At 50.5% G+C, this 14,857-nt stretch overlaps 1 long non-coding RNA gene across 1 annotated transcript; it reads left to right on the plus strand.

Moving 5' to 3' along the window:
• Nucleotides 1-11,095: 11,095 nt before the first annotated feature.
• Nucleotides 11,096-14,262, plus strand: LOC144326272 (uncharacterized). The gene is made up of 2 exons (XR_013391465.1): nt 11,096-11,233; nt 12,135-14,262. It is a non-coding gene; the product is annotated as an uncharacterized LOC144326272 (long non-coding RNA).
• Nucleotides 14,263-14,857: the final 595 nt, after the last annotated feature.

The following is a 14,857-nucleotide window of genomic DNA, read 5'->3' on the forward strand; positions in this document are numbered from 1 at the left end:
CAGGTGAACCTCTTTGGGAGATTATTCTGAAAGGTCGGGTGCCATGACTGAAAAGGCCCTGCCATACTTGAAAGAGCAGGAGTTCCCTGGGAAAGGGCTGCCCCTGCTAAAGTGGAGAGGCAGTGCAAACATAAGTGGGCCTTCTTCTGGTACCCTTTTCCCAAACCTTGAAACACTTGAAAGGCCAAATGGGATGCTCTGAATTGGGCCTGGAAGCAGTTCAAGAGCCAGTCTACTTCACAGAGCACTAGCCTAATATGATCATACTGCCCAATTCTAGTTATCAGTCTTACTACATATTGCAGGAAGTGGCAGCAGGCTGCCCCCCGACCCCGTGAGCTAGCCTGTAGCTGTGGTTTCTTTGCTTTTTTCCAGCACTGTCATCTGATCACTAAAAATGAGCTTCAGAGACTTCTGACCTACGACCAGGTGAGAGACATCTTTGTGTTATATGTGGTGGTTTAGGATATTGCCCTGTTTATTTCCTTTGTCTGGGATACCCCAGCCTAGGCTAGAAAAACCGCTTTCAGACAGTTAGGAGCAAAGTGTAGCTATAACATAGGATGACTGCGACTTCTACAAATGCTTTTTAAGGTTGCAGGTTTGTGCAACCTGAATTAGAAGCAAGTCCCAATTAAGTTGGAGGGTTGCCTTGGAATAAGTAGGACTGCTCTGCAGTTTCCCAGTTAGAGGGCTTTCCTAGCTCAGCACACGCTCCAGATGTTGTTGGACTCCCATCAGCCCCAGCATAGCTGCTGTCCAGCAATATCTAAAGGTCTAAGGTTTCCTTCTCTAGGTTTTGCATCTGTCTGGAAAATCTGCGTTGCTCACATGTTCTTATCAGCAGAGACTTCCATTAAGTCCAATTAAATTGCTGATGCTTTTTGTTTTACATTTTTCTCTCCAAGCTTTGTGTGTTCATCATGTTGACGACCTTTCTCCCACTTGGCATAAGGATCATTGGTATTTTGTGTTGAAACAGAGGCCTGATTGCTGCACCTTACGGTGGATTTAAACTCTGTGAGCGTAGTCATGCCTTAGCCCTTTGAGAAGGCTGCTGCAAGGAAGGCAAGGGGGGGGGGCAGCCTCAGACTTCCAACATATGCAAAACCATAATAAAACATTAAAAACTTCCCTAAAGGCTGTATAGTTACTTATCTCCTTGACATCAGATGGGAGGGTGTCCCACAGGGCAGGTGCCACTACTCAGAAGGCCCTCTGCCTGGTTCCCTGTAACTTCGCTTCTCACAGTGAGGAAACCGCCAGAAGGCCCTCGGTGCTGGACCCTGATGCCTGGGCTGAACAATGGGGATGGAGACACTCTTTCAGGGCTGACGCCATTTAGGGCTTTAAAGGTTGGCGCCAACACTGAGAATTGTGCTCAGAAACGTCCTGGGAGCCAACATAGGATGCAAAAGGATGGTTTTGCAGTTGCTCATAGTGTCGGGGGTGTATTCTGGTGGTTGTTAACAGTTTGTATGGATTATTGGTACATATAACATTGTCTATTGGAGGTATAGCTAACCTGTGGTCTGCCAGATGTTACTGAGTTGCAGTTCCTGTTGGCTCCAGCCATCATGGCCAGTAATCAGGGATGATGGGAATTGTAGTTCTGCAGCATTGTGAGGGCCACGTGTCTGCTACTCCTGAGTTAGAGGGTTTTCCTGTCGTTTGATGCAGCAAAGTAATTTAAGATGACATGGGGCAAAAATGCACAAGCATCCTGTACCTTTAATAATTGGGTATAAGATAGGATTTCAGCAGGTATACCCCTTTTTTTGCACTTGGCTAACCTACTAGTAGGGACGCGGGTGGCGCTGTGGGTTAAACCACAGAGCCTAGGGTTTGCCGATCAGAAGGTCGGCAGTTTGAATCCCCACGATGGGGTGAGCTCCCCTTGCTCTGTCCCTGCTCCTGCCAACCTAGCAGTTCGAAAGCACATCCAAGTGCAAGTAGATCAATAGGTACCGCTCCAGCGGGAAGGTAAACGCTGTTTCTGTGTGCTGTTCTGGTTCACCAGAAGCGGCTTAGTCAAGCTGTACGCCGGCTCCCTCGGCCAATAACGCGAGATGAGCGCCGCAACCCCAGAGTCGGTCACGACTGGACCTAATGGTCAGGGGTCCCTTTACCTTTAACTTTAACCTACTAGTACTTCACCTTGGTCTTCCAGCACAACAGTGGCTGTTAATAGACTCCATTGTCAGGCAACAGGGGGTTTTTTGCTTCTCTGCTGATAAGCGATTTCTTTTTGGCTTTAGCGTACCCAAAAGACAGCTTTTGCTGATTTCACAGAGGGAGAGATCAAGTTCATCCCGACGTACAAATTTGACTCTAAAACAGATCGCTGGGACTCCAGGTAAGCGCCTGCTTGATAGTTGAGCCTTTGTAAGTAAGTCCTCTCAATCATTCTTCTGCAAGGCTTGTTTGTTTTTCCTAGTCTGCTGAGATGCTAGTAGTGTCCTGCCTTTCCATCCTCCTGAGCAGGCTAGTAAAACATATATTTTAAACATGGCTTTCTGCTAAGCAAGCTGTTGGAGGAGGGCTAGAGTTGAGGGCTGGGCGGACTTCCTTTCCTCTGCAGCCAGAATGGACACCAAGCCACGGAGGAAGAGAGAGATCCAGCTCTCCTTCACCTGCTCACTTTGCTTGCATGGAATTCCGGGTTGCCAAAGGCTGCTAGGCGAGTTGTGAAATGCAAGGCTGTGATATGTTGTCTTCCTCAAGCCATCCCTGCTCAAAGTCTCTGGAAATGTTTTGGCTCCTTTTCCACAAGCAGCCTTTCCCCCACATTTGTCCTGATAACCAGCATCCTCTGTTTCATGGCGTGTATAAGCAGAGAATCCTCTTTGTGTCAAGGAAGTCTGGGAATGAGACTTGGTGCTCTCTCAAGATGAGTCTGCCAGGGCATAAGAGCATGAGAGCAGCCCTGCTGGATCAGGCCATTGGTCCATCTGGCCCAGCATCCTGTTCTCACATTGGCCAATGAGATGCCTCTCGAGGAGCCCACAAACAGGACCTGAGTGCAACAGCATGCTCCCCTCCTCCAAGCCATACTGCTTCTCTTGGTGGAGCATGTTCTGTGGCCATTATGGCTAGTAGCCATTGAGCCTCACCATCCAGGATTTGGCATATTCTTGTGGCTCTTGACAACTGTCAGAAGCCACCTAGGCCTGCTAGTTTCATTGCTCTTGCTGTGGTAATGGGGAAATCAAAAGGACAGGCGGAACATGTAGTGACGAAGCCGGAAAACGGCAGGCTCCTTTGGGCAACATTTCAGGTGCCAGAAAGGGTCTTTTGGATCACTGAAGAAATAGTGTCTGAACAAGAATAACGGGGCCCCTTGCTTTGGGGAAGGATCATCATTTGGTGGTGTGCCATATGCTTTGTATGCAGAGTCTCAAGTTGAAAGGCACCTCCACCTGAAAAAGGATTGGGCCACAGAGAGCTGCTGCCAGCCAGAGTAGACTTAATTAATGAATTGTGGGGTTGGAAGGGATCACGAGGGTCATCTAGTCCAACCCCCTGCAATGTAGGAATCCAAACTGGGGGAGGTCAGAAATTCATTCTGACCTGGTAGAAGGAAGCTTTTGATTTCCTGACAACTCTCTCCATGAGGCAAAATGCCTGCACACCTGCAAGGTCTGCCCCTTCAGAAGTTGGACTCCCAAGCCCCATCATCTCCAGCTCTTGACCGTGGTCAAGATCACAGGCCGTGTGTGGAGCCAAAGTTTGACTGTGTGAGCCTTGTGTGTTGCCTCAGCCAGTCCAACAGTCCTGGTGTCTCTCCTGTCTCCTTGCAGTGGGAAGTGCCGTGTGCCAGCATGGTGTGAGCCAATCCTCTGGAGAGGAGGCAGCGTGAATCAGCTCAGCTACTGAAGCCACATGGAATTGAAAAGGAGCGACCACAAGCCCGTCAGCTCCCTCTTCCTCACAGGGGTAACACCTGCCCTGGTAAGGCCTATCGTCTATTCAGGGTTTTTAGTTGCCTGCTATGTGGCACCTCCTTGAATCTGGGCAGGCCCTGACCAACAACCAGGCCCCTTTCCACAGAGTTCCTCCTTGGCCAATGACTTCCGGTGCAAGGAGTGGGCAGGTTTTGGCTCTGTTAAATCCCTAGGCTTCCATTCTCCACTCTTCTGAGTACACGCTGCTCCTGCAGGCATGGCAGACCACATGGGCTGAACTGTATACCTTAACCGTTGGCTCCATTCATCCAATGGAGCTTCTGTGGTACTTGGCTTGGAGCATTTGGCTTCAGCCCATTGGCTCTGGAAGTCACAGCCGCTGCCATCCTGGGGAAGCTCTCAGAGTTACTGTACTTGCCTCTTTCAGGGCTGGGAACAGGGGGGTGCATCAGGCCTTTCTGCTCTTAACTCATACCCCCCCTTTAGTCCATAGCCCCAACAAATGTGCTCTTCCCCCCCCCCCTCGATAGGTGAAGGTTGTGGCTGACCGACGTTACCGGAAAGTGTTTGAGGATATTGCTCAGTTGATGGACAGGATGGAGAACGAATTCCTTCCCTCCCTGGAGGGAGGTAAAGACGAATAGGATCCTCTCCAACCCCTTAAAGAGGGTTTGCTGCAAAAAGACCAGGGGGGAAAGAAGCCCTTGGCCCATCTAGCTCAGTCTTGATTTCCGGGGGATCTCTCCCAGCCCTACCTGGAGATGCTGGGGATAGAACCTGGGACCTTTGCATACAAGGCAGATGCCCTTCCACTGAGCGGCAGCCTCTTCCTCGCAGGCAAAGACTCCAGGGGTAGCCAGCGTGGTGCCCTCCAGATGCTGGACTACAACTCCCATCATCCCCAGCCAACATGGCCAGTGGCAAGTGCAGCAAGATCTGGAGAGCCCCACGTGGACCTGTTGCATGTGCAGTCCCCTAAATGAGAGCCCGGGGCCAAGGACAAACTTCCCCCTGGAGCACGTTTCCTTGCCTCTGCTGAAGGCAAGCACTCTCTTTCCTCCCCCCCCCCCTTTTGCTCTGCAGTTTCCGTTTGAGAATGTGAAGTTCCGGCAGCTGCAGAAGGAGAAGTTCCAGATCACAAACAACGGGCAGGTCACCCTCCACTTCTCCTTTATCCCCAAGCTCAGTGACAGCCAGTATTGGAAGCCATGGCTTCGCGCTGAGCCCTGCGAGGGATACTTGGAGCACAGCGAGTCTCTCTCTGGAATCGTAGAACTGTAGAGTTGGAAAGGGACCCCAAGGGTCATCTAGGGAAGGCCTTGGTTTCCTTTTCATCCCCCCTTTTCCCCTCCTCTTCCCAACCCTCCTCCCTCAAACCTTGGGAGTTTGGTAGAGCAGGGGAGGCTTAACATTTGTGGGCTGCATTGCCCCATGCTCAAGCCTCCAAGGGCCACACGTCAAAGCAGCTGAGCCCAAAGTGTAAAAGTGTGTGTGACCAGCTTTAAACACACACACACACACACACAAATGAATTGAAGCCAAACAATGCTGGAGGGTCCCAAAACACCTTTTGGCATCGCAGGGAACCAGTGAGAGCAGTCCGTCAAAAAATTACTTTTTTAAAAAATAATGCTGTCAGAGCTGCCCTAGGTCCCAGCTCACAAAGGACCAACGCCAGTTCGTTGTTATATTAAACAGTCTTTATTGAAGCTCAGTTTCTTTTTCACAGCCGCGGCGCGCAGCTCTACGTCTCAAATTCTAGACCGCCGAAGCTCCGTCTGAGTCTCCTCCTCCCCCCAGACACCAGTTTAAGACTCTAGCCTTGCTCCACCTCTTCCTCTGCTCTCTTCTCCTCTGGGCCCGCCTGTCTGCTGGCGTCTCGCCTCTCCTAGACTCTTCTGGCGCTGAGTCTCCTGAGTCCTCCCCCTCCCTCCGGCGGGCTTTAGGACCTGGTTCCCCATCCGGGTTTCCTGCTGTGCCGTGCGCCTGTACATTCGAACTTGGCGCGCGCGCCCAGCCGGCCACCTTCCTCCTGACCGTTACACTGCTCCTGTCACTGCTTCCCCCTTCGGGGAGGCTAGCTGCACCTGACTCTCCCTCCGTTCCCTCACTCTGCGATGGAGGCGTGGCCACCTCTGGCTCATCCTCTCTCCCTGCTGGAGGAGAAGCTGGCCCTGATACATGGGACTCTTCCCCCTCACTACGTTCTGGTGGAGGAGCTGGTCCTGCTCTCCCGGTGCTGCTTTGGGAGTCCCCGCTGGCCCCTTGCTTCTGGTGTGTCCCCCCTGGGACCCCCCTTGCCCTGGCCATCGGCGCCCCCCTCTGGGAATCTTCTGATTCGCTGGAGAGACTCATGGAATCTCTCGGGCCGCTTTCATACTCCCCTATGCTGCCCTCAGATTCTTCCCCTTCGCTCTCCATCCCCTCTCTCCCCTGTGTCTCTGCTCCTGAGCCCCTGACAAATGCGTATTTTTATGTTGTGGAGGCACAAAAATATCTTGGGGAACATATAGAACTAGCCAAACTTTTAAAAACTCAATGAAATGTAAACTAAAAAAGAAAGTTACATTGGGGCACAAAAATCCTTTAGGAGACAAATAAGTGCTTTCCCTTTTTATATTCTTTTGTTAGGATCACTTTCTCTCACCCCCCCAGTATCCTGTCACCATCTTCTGTGCAGCTGCTGCTTTGGAGGACTAGAGAGGAAAGTGGGGTGGGGGTGGGAACTGAGTCGCTTCTTTTCCTAATTCTTGAAGTTAAGGTTTCCCCCATACACCTGTGAGAACAGGATGCTGTACTAGATGGGCCATTGGCCTGATCCAGCAGGCTCGCATTGTGTCCTTCTGTTCAATTCTTCACCGTCTTCACTTTTAATTTACAGACAAGCCAACTTGGCTGTGCCAAAGAGTGTATCTACCTGACCTCCTCCCGTTTTAGGTGAGATGGTGGACATTTCCCTGGATGTGTACGTCAGCAAGGAAGAGAAGATTGAGGCTATCTTTGTCCTTCACCTTGACCGTGGAAAGGACTATTTCCTCACCATCAGTGGGAGCTATCTATCAAGCTGCTTCGGGACCTCCTTGGAAGCCTTGTGCTGGATGTCTACCCTTCCCACTCGGCTTGCCTGCTTGAAAAACAGCTGCTCTTCCACTCAGAAATGTGGGGGCTGGGGGTCCTCCGCTGCATTCAGCTTCAGCTTCTGTAGCTGTGCATCCGCTTCCTGTGTGCTGTTCATGCCCTTTGTTTGCCTTGACTGAGTCATCCCAGGTTCTGGTCCTCCCACCTGCCCTTTCGCAGGGCCACTGAACCGTGTGCATTTCCCTGCCATCTGCCCAGATACTGTTCAGCCAACGGGCTGTTTCTTTCTCTTCTCAGGGCCTGGGCCATTAACACCCTTGGTTGTCTTTTGCTCTTGCCTTCCTCCTCTGATCTCAGGGAGAAGACAGCTTCCTAGAAAAGGTAACAGCTGGTTTGCTATCCTCTAGATGTTCTTGTAGGTACAGACAACGCCCCGTTTACACGGGGGTTGCGTTCCGAGGTACCGTGCGTTTAAATGAAATTGCGTATATTGGGGACAGCATTGGAAAAGCCTGCAAACACCCTCTAAACTTCCGGAAACCCTTTTGAAAGGCCTTTTGAAAACCAGCAGCACTTGCCAGCCTCCCTGCAAAACTCCTTGCTCCATCTCTCCACAGGCCTGAGAGGTCGGTGCCAAAGCTCCTGGGAGGGAGTCGAGATGCTGTTTCCATGCCGCTTTGTCGCTTTTGTGCTCTTGGGGGGGACATTTTGGCCCCTTCAAGTGCCCCTTCCAGCTTTGCGGCAGTGTGCATGTGCCTCGAAGGCACGTAAATGGAGTTGCTCTTGTCAACGATCAGCAGCTGCTCCATGCAGTGGCAGCTGGTCCCTTAGGGCAAACCAGGCACTACCCCACCAACCTGACTTTCCTCTCAGGCAACCCGCACCTGCCTGCCTTCTGACTCAAATCCAGTCCAGGTGATGGCTCTAGCTCTCTGCTTTGGTCTCTTCCCTAGTCTCAACGTGGCCCTTGTAGAACTCGGCAGAGGAGAACGGAGACGAAACCAGAATTTGCCATCACTGCTTGTAACTGATTTTGCGCTGCTTGGCTCTGGGTCCGCTTGCGATTGGCAGCACGGGAGGCAGAAAGCCCAGTCTCATGATGCAGGCGCCATCCCCCTCTGGCCCCAAGAGCCAGTTTTCTCCTTGTCTCTGTGCTCAGCAACTGCTGCACAGACTATGCCACTCTGACTTACTCTTACCACCTGAGCACTGGCATTTGGGAAGCGGTAGTGGCTGCTTTGGGGTGGCTCAGGGAAATGTCACTCCTCTCGAAATCAGATATACTTGGGTGTATTATCCTAGCCACAAGGAGACAGTGGTGACTGTCAATTCGGACAGCTGTAGACATTTAGAATCATGGAGGATATGTTTATCAGTGGCTACCGGTCAGGGCTATTTCTTGCCACTATTATCACAAACCACATGCTTTTGATTACCAGTTTCTGGGGAACATTATGGACAGAGTGCTATTGTCCCCGTGTCCCTATGGACTCCCAAGGGCATGTGGTTGGCCATTGTGGGAACAAAATGCATAGCTGTCAAGTGTCCCTTATTTGAAGGGACTGTCCCTTATTCCAGCGCCATGTCCCGCTGCTGTCCCTTATTGATGGATGTCCCTTAAATGTCCCTTAAATGATGTCCCTTAAATTTCAAAGCAAGCAGCTCCTCTCCCTCCCTCCCTCCCTGCCGGCCAGGGAGGAGGGAGGCTCCAACTGTGTTGCTTGGCTGTGTTGCTCACCCAATAAGAAGTCTAAGAACGACTGGGGGGTGGAGCTTGCATGCCTTGTGTGTGGCTAGTTAATGCAAACAGAGGGGGTTTTTGAATGCTGGACGCCATTTTGTTGCACGTGCTGCTGCAAACTTTGCAGTGCAAAGCCAGGCCGGGGAGCCATCTTAAGTTGCGGCTGCATAGGCCTTGTGGTGCATGTGATTCAGATTCTATTCAGTTGAACCTCTGGTTACAAAGTTGGTTGGACAGTGTTCTCGAAGCTGCCAGCGTGAGTTTGACCAGACTGCAGGAGGACAGGAAGACTGGAGTGCCTGGAACAGGTGAGGCTGCAGGTCCCTTATTTTGGCTGCTGGTCCCTTATTTTCAAGACTGCTGGTCCCTTATTTTCAAATCTGTAAGTTGACAACTATGACAAAATGCTGATCTAACCCAGCAAGGCTCCTGTGTTTTTTGGCATGCACCAGCTACTCTTGCACTAAGACTCTGATACAGCATGTGTCATTCCCCACACCAATACTCTCTCTCTCTCTCTCTCTCTCTCTCTCTCTCTCTCTCTCTCTCCAGGGGTGGGGAGTATTGGCGGGGGGGAGGGGGGATGAACTGGGTCCTAATCAACAGCTGCCCTGGGGATGAGGGGATCAAATTCTCCATCCTTGCCAACTCCTTTTAGTGATGGGCTGCTTGCCACTGCTGTGCTCCTAAAGCTCTCTTGCTCCCCCCTCCTCTCTTTCTCTTTCTCTTGAATGTGGTAGCTTGAGATAGAACTAACCACCCTGAACATTTCTGGAGAGGAAGATGGGAAGGAGGCCGGAGGCATTGTTCACCAGCTGCTGTGTGCTGCATTGCCCATACAAAGTCGTGGGCTGGGGCTCCAGCTGTTGCTCAGTTTCTACCACTTCCTCTGCAATGTGCTCTAGACAAGGGGTGGTGAACATGTGACCCCATCTTCTCATCATGCTGGCTGGGGCTGCAGCCCATCAACCTATGAAGGCCCATCCATGTTCTGTTGCTGTTTTTGTTACTTATTTCCTGCCCTTCACCCAACAATTTAAATAAAATGTTAGCCAAACCTCATGTCCACAGCTGCATATTCAGTAAGCTTTTGGGTGAACTGCACATCCGGAGTGGAAGGATTACGAGCTGCATATTAATAGGGGGAGGGGGAGCTTGGATTTGGGGTGCGAGCAATTTGTTTTTTGTTTCCCCACTTGAGATGCTTGCTGTGGCTAGGGCCGGGTGATACGTCAATATAGATATATTTTCAAATCAGCTTGAAGTCTAGATAGTGAGTGGGTTTCATAATTTCTGACCTGGCAATATATTGCGAATCATGATGTGTGTGTGTACTATGCAAAAAACACCATGTGGGGGAAAACTGTGAAGCCAGACAATGCTTCTCGAGATTCCTGCAGCCCCTGTGGACTCTGCCGGTTCAGCTTTCCCCTGCCCTCCTGCAGGGGGCAGCAAAAATCACAATGCGGGGGAAACCGTGAAGCCAGCCAATGCCTCTACATCAGCGTTTCCCAACCGCTGTTCCGCGGCACAGTAGTGTGCCGTGGAACTTTGCCTTGTGTTCCGCGTGGAGGCGGCCAAGTCGGGCGGTGAGAGGCGGGGCGGCGGCAGCGAGCACACGCGGGGCTGCGAGCGAGCGAGCTCCCACCATCGCCGCTCGCTACCGGGCCTGCGCATCCGCTCGCTAGTGAGCGGGGAATCCCATCCGCCCCCACGTGAGGGGGAATCCCATCCCAGCCCCCGCGAGAGCAGGGGAATCCCATCCGGCCACGCCTCCTGGCCAGCCAATCGGCTGGCTGGAGGGGGCGTGGCTTACCCTTTTTAGGGCCGGAGCAGAGGGGGCTCGCCCTCTCTTCTCCGGCTAGCCCCATCGCCGCTCGCTATTGCCGCTACGAGGTGCCGCTACTGGGCCTGCGCCTGCTCGGCAAGCACACGTGGGGCGGCGAGCGAGCGAGCTCCCACGTCCGACGGCACCAGGCAGGGGCCCTTGGCCGTGCCGGTGCCCGCCTCCGCCCAGGAGGGCGGCAAGCAGCCACCGCCACCCCCGCCGCTGCCCGGCAACCGCGCCGCCACCCCCGGCTCCCCGCGGCGGGTGATCGTGCAGGCTTCGACGGGCGAGCTGCTCCGCTGCCTGGGGGACTTCGTGTGCCGCCGCTGCTACCACATCGCCGCTCGCTACTGGGCCTGCGCGTGCGCGATCGCGCCTTCGGGATTCCCTTCAGCAGGCATCAAGCAGCCTGCCTCCCTGCTTTTTCTAATTAAGGGAACCTCCACTCTCCTGCCCCTCGGTGTTTCTCACCCCAAAGCCTTGTGGGCAGCAGGAAGTGGGGCTGTCCTGCCTCTACCCCACGCCGGGTGGCTGCTGACACGTCCCTTGGGCAGGAGAGGCATCCGGCTGGATGAAGGCAGCGACGCCGGGGGAACGGAACAGCACGGCAGGTCTGAGTTGGCGCCTGGAAGGACACAGACTGCTTCATGTAGCTGCATTCAACAGCTCCGAGGCTGGCAGGTGAGTGCGTGCACTCCTCTCTCTCATTTTATTTAATGTGCATTTTAGAAGCATGTGGAAATATCCTGCGTCATCAACCACTTTGGGGAAAGTGTGCGTGTGTGTGTTTGGGGCTAGATTTCATGCATGCTTTTTTTTTTAAGTTCTCTTCCTGCTTCATCCACATTCACCCCCCAAAAGGCCATTTTCTGTGTGCTGAATAAATTCTGCAACTCAAACGGCACGAGGTGCCAATGCATCGGGGCTGAGGAATTTATTCTGCTTGCATTTTGATGTCTAAATGTTGTATTTTAATCTTGTTTTTAAGTTATATTTCAATCAACTTGTTTTTTATTCTTGTTTCTATTGCAATCGACTTATTTTTTATTATTTATTATATTTCAGTCGACTTGTTTTTTAATTTGTTGTTAGCCGCCCTGAGCCCAGTCTTGGCTGGGGAGGGCGGGGTATAAATAAAATTTATTTGGGAAAGATGGTTTAGGTATGTCCAAGCAGGCTTGATAGCAAAAACTGTTTCTCACAAACTTAACAGCGTATACAGCCATTAAGTGACAGTGGCCTTATTACAGTCTTTTTCAACCGCTGTTAGTGTTTTTCAACCTTTTTAGGTTTTCTGTAAACTGGGGAAGACATCCATGTTGGAAGTTCAATTCCTTGCTTAGCCATGAAGCTCAATGGAAATTGCCTTGCTCTTGCCCTCTCTAATCCAGTGTTTTTCAACCGCTGTTCCGCGGCAGTGCCTCGGGGACCTCGTGGCTTCCGCTATTGCGTGTGCTGCCATCACTCTTCCCGCCATTCCCATGTATAATTCGTGCCCGTAATACAGGCAGTAAGAACTGTTCTGTATAACGACCACCCCGCCTCTCCCACCCCATCTAAGCCCATTTTTTTTCCTTTGCAGAAATGAGCCGCTGAATTGAGCTCACACAGTATGCATGTTTTTGCCTGGCTGTGATTGGTCCGGACTCAAGCCTTGACCTATCACAGTAGGACATCATCTTCCGACTTCCTTCCCGCCCGAGCACATAGACCAGGACTCAGCGGGAGTCGGCACTGCAGAGAGGCCGGATACTGGAGTGATGGAAAAGTTTTTGAAAAGAAAAGAACTGGACTCTGAACAAAATTTGGAGCCAGATGAGAGGCCAAGTACGAGTGGGCATGAAAAGAAAGCAAAGATGGTTAGCTCAAGCAAATTCTCTGTCACAAGGCAATATAGCGAAAGCTATATTTCATTTGGATTTACTTTCACCGGAGATGCAAACCAACCAACTCCACTGTGCGTGGTGTGTGGTGAAAAGCTAGCTAACAGTGCTATGGTCCCAAGCAAACTTAAACGCCATCTCCAAACGAAACACCCTTCGCTTAAAAACAAGAATGTGGACTATTTTGTTCGCCTGCGTGAAAACACGGAGAAACAGGCAACTCTCCTGAGACAAACCTCAAAGGTAAATGAAAGAGCTCTTAAAGCTAGCTATCACGTTGCTGAACTTATAGCCAAGACAAAAAAGTCGCACACTGTGGCAGAGACATTAATACTTCCCGCCTGCAAAGCTATTGTAGAGGAGATGCTCGGACCTGAAGCAGCTAAGGAAATAGCCAAGGTCCCTCTCTCAAACAACACAATTTCCAGACGTATTGATGACATGTCTGCAGACATTGAAAGTGTGGTTTTGGAAAAGATCCATAGCAGTGAGAAATTTGCATTACAACTGGACGAGTCTACTGATATCAGTGGACATGCTCAACTCTTGGCCAATGTGCGTTTTGTTGATGGTGATGCAATTAGAGAAAACTTCTTTTTCTGCAAGGCATTGCCAGAAAAAGCAACAGGAGAAGAAATTTTTCGGGTCACATCAGAATACCTTGAACAAGGAGGACTTAAGTGGGAAAACTGCATAAGTGTCTGCACCGATGGAGCTGCAGCCATGGTCGGGCACATCAAAGGCTTTGTAAGCAGAGTGAAGGAAAGAAATCCAAATGTTATTGTTACGCATTGTTTTTTGCACCGTGAGACCCTCGTAGCCAAGACTTTACCAGCAGACCTAGTTCATGTGTTGGATGATGTTGTGCGCATGGTAAACTTTGTAAAGTCACGACCCGTGAAAAGTCGCATATTTGCAGCTTTGTGTGAGGAGATGGGAGCGAAGCATAAAACCTTGCTGTTTCATACGGAGGTCCGGTGGTTGTCGCGTGGCAAGGTCTTGGTTCGTGTGTATGAGCTGCGGGAGGAACTTAAAGTGTTTCTGACAAATGAGAGGACAGATTACGCAAAACTGCTTGCAAGTGATGAGTGGTGTGCAAGGCTGGCATACCTGGCAGATATATTTCATCATCTGAATGAACTGAACACACGAATGCAAGGCCGAAATGAAAACCTGCTTACAAGTACAGATAAAATAAATGGATTCCGTGCAAAGCTGCAACTCTGGCATCAACACGTGGAAAGTGGCAATCTTGAAATGTTCACACTCACCAAGCAATGGCAAGGTGTTCACACTGCTGCACTGTGTGAGATAATAGCTAAACATTTAAAAACTCTCGAGGGGAAGTTGTCATTTTATTTCTCTTCAGTCTCCACTGAATGCCTTGACTGGGTTAGGGACCCTTATAGCTCAGCATCAGTTGGTGGAAAGGACATGACTTTACAGGAGCAGGAGGAACTAACTGAACTGAGACAAAATCGTGGTTTCAAGCTAAGATTTGCTGATCTACCTTTGGACAGTTTTTGGTTGGAAACTGCCAAGGAGTTCCCCCTTCTGGCAAACAAAGCTATTTTGACATTGCTCCCATTTTCCACTACATATCTCTGTGAGTTGAGCTTTTCAAGCATGATTGCTATAAAAACTAAATACAGAGAGAGACTGAGAGCTGTTGACGAAGAGCTACGTGTGTGTCTTTCTTCGATTCCAGCCAGAATATCAGCTTTGTGTTCAGCCAAACAGGCCCAGGTTGCGCACTGAATCAAGTATTTTATAATTTTTCATATTTCTGTTTACTTACCATTTCATAATAAAGTAATTATAAAATACTTTCTTTGTGTTTATTTGATTCCTATTAAAGAGAGTTACTTTATATATAGTCAATATAGGCAAAGAGTTAATTTTTAAAACATTTTCTAATGGTGGTGTGCCTCGAGATTTTTTTCATGAAACAAGTGTGCCTTTGCCCAAAAAAGGTTGGGAAACACTGCTCTACATAGCTCCATCTTATTTCAGACATCGTGATATATTGGTGTATTGCAATGTTTAGCTAGTGATATATCACCGTGTTGAAAGCCAGCTATCGCCCAGCCTTAGTTGTGGCCTCAGAGGGCAAGACTTGTCCACCCAGCTGGAGCAAGGAAAGAATGCATACAGGCACACATTCTGTCAGGCTCTCATGCCAGCCCCGCTTGTCATTGGACCTCCAGGAGAAGCAGTTTCTGGATATAGTACCCCAGGATGGTGATGACTCCACTGAGCGGCCAAGGAGATCTGGCTTTTGGTGAAAACAAAAAAAAATTCCTTCCAGTAGCACCTTAAAGACCAACTAAGTTAGTTCTTGGTATGAGCTTTCGTGTGCATGCACACTTCTTCAGATACACTGAAATGGATGAATGACTTCCGGAGGCGGCGCGATCGGTAA

The sequence above is a fragment of the Podarcis muralis genome, chromosome W (assembly GCF_964188315.1).
Source record: "Podarcis muralis chromosome W, rPodMur119.hap1.1, whole genome shotgun sequence".
Classification (NCBI taxonomy): domain Eukaryota; kingdom Metazoa; phylum Chordata; class Lepidosauria; order Squamata; family Lacertidae; genus Podarcis; species Podarcis muralis.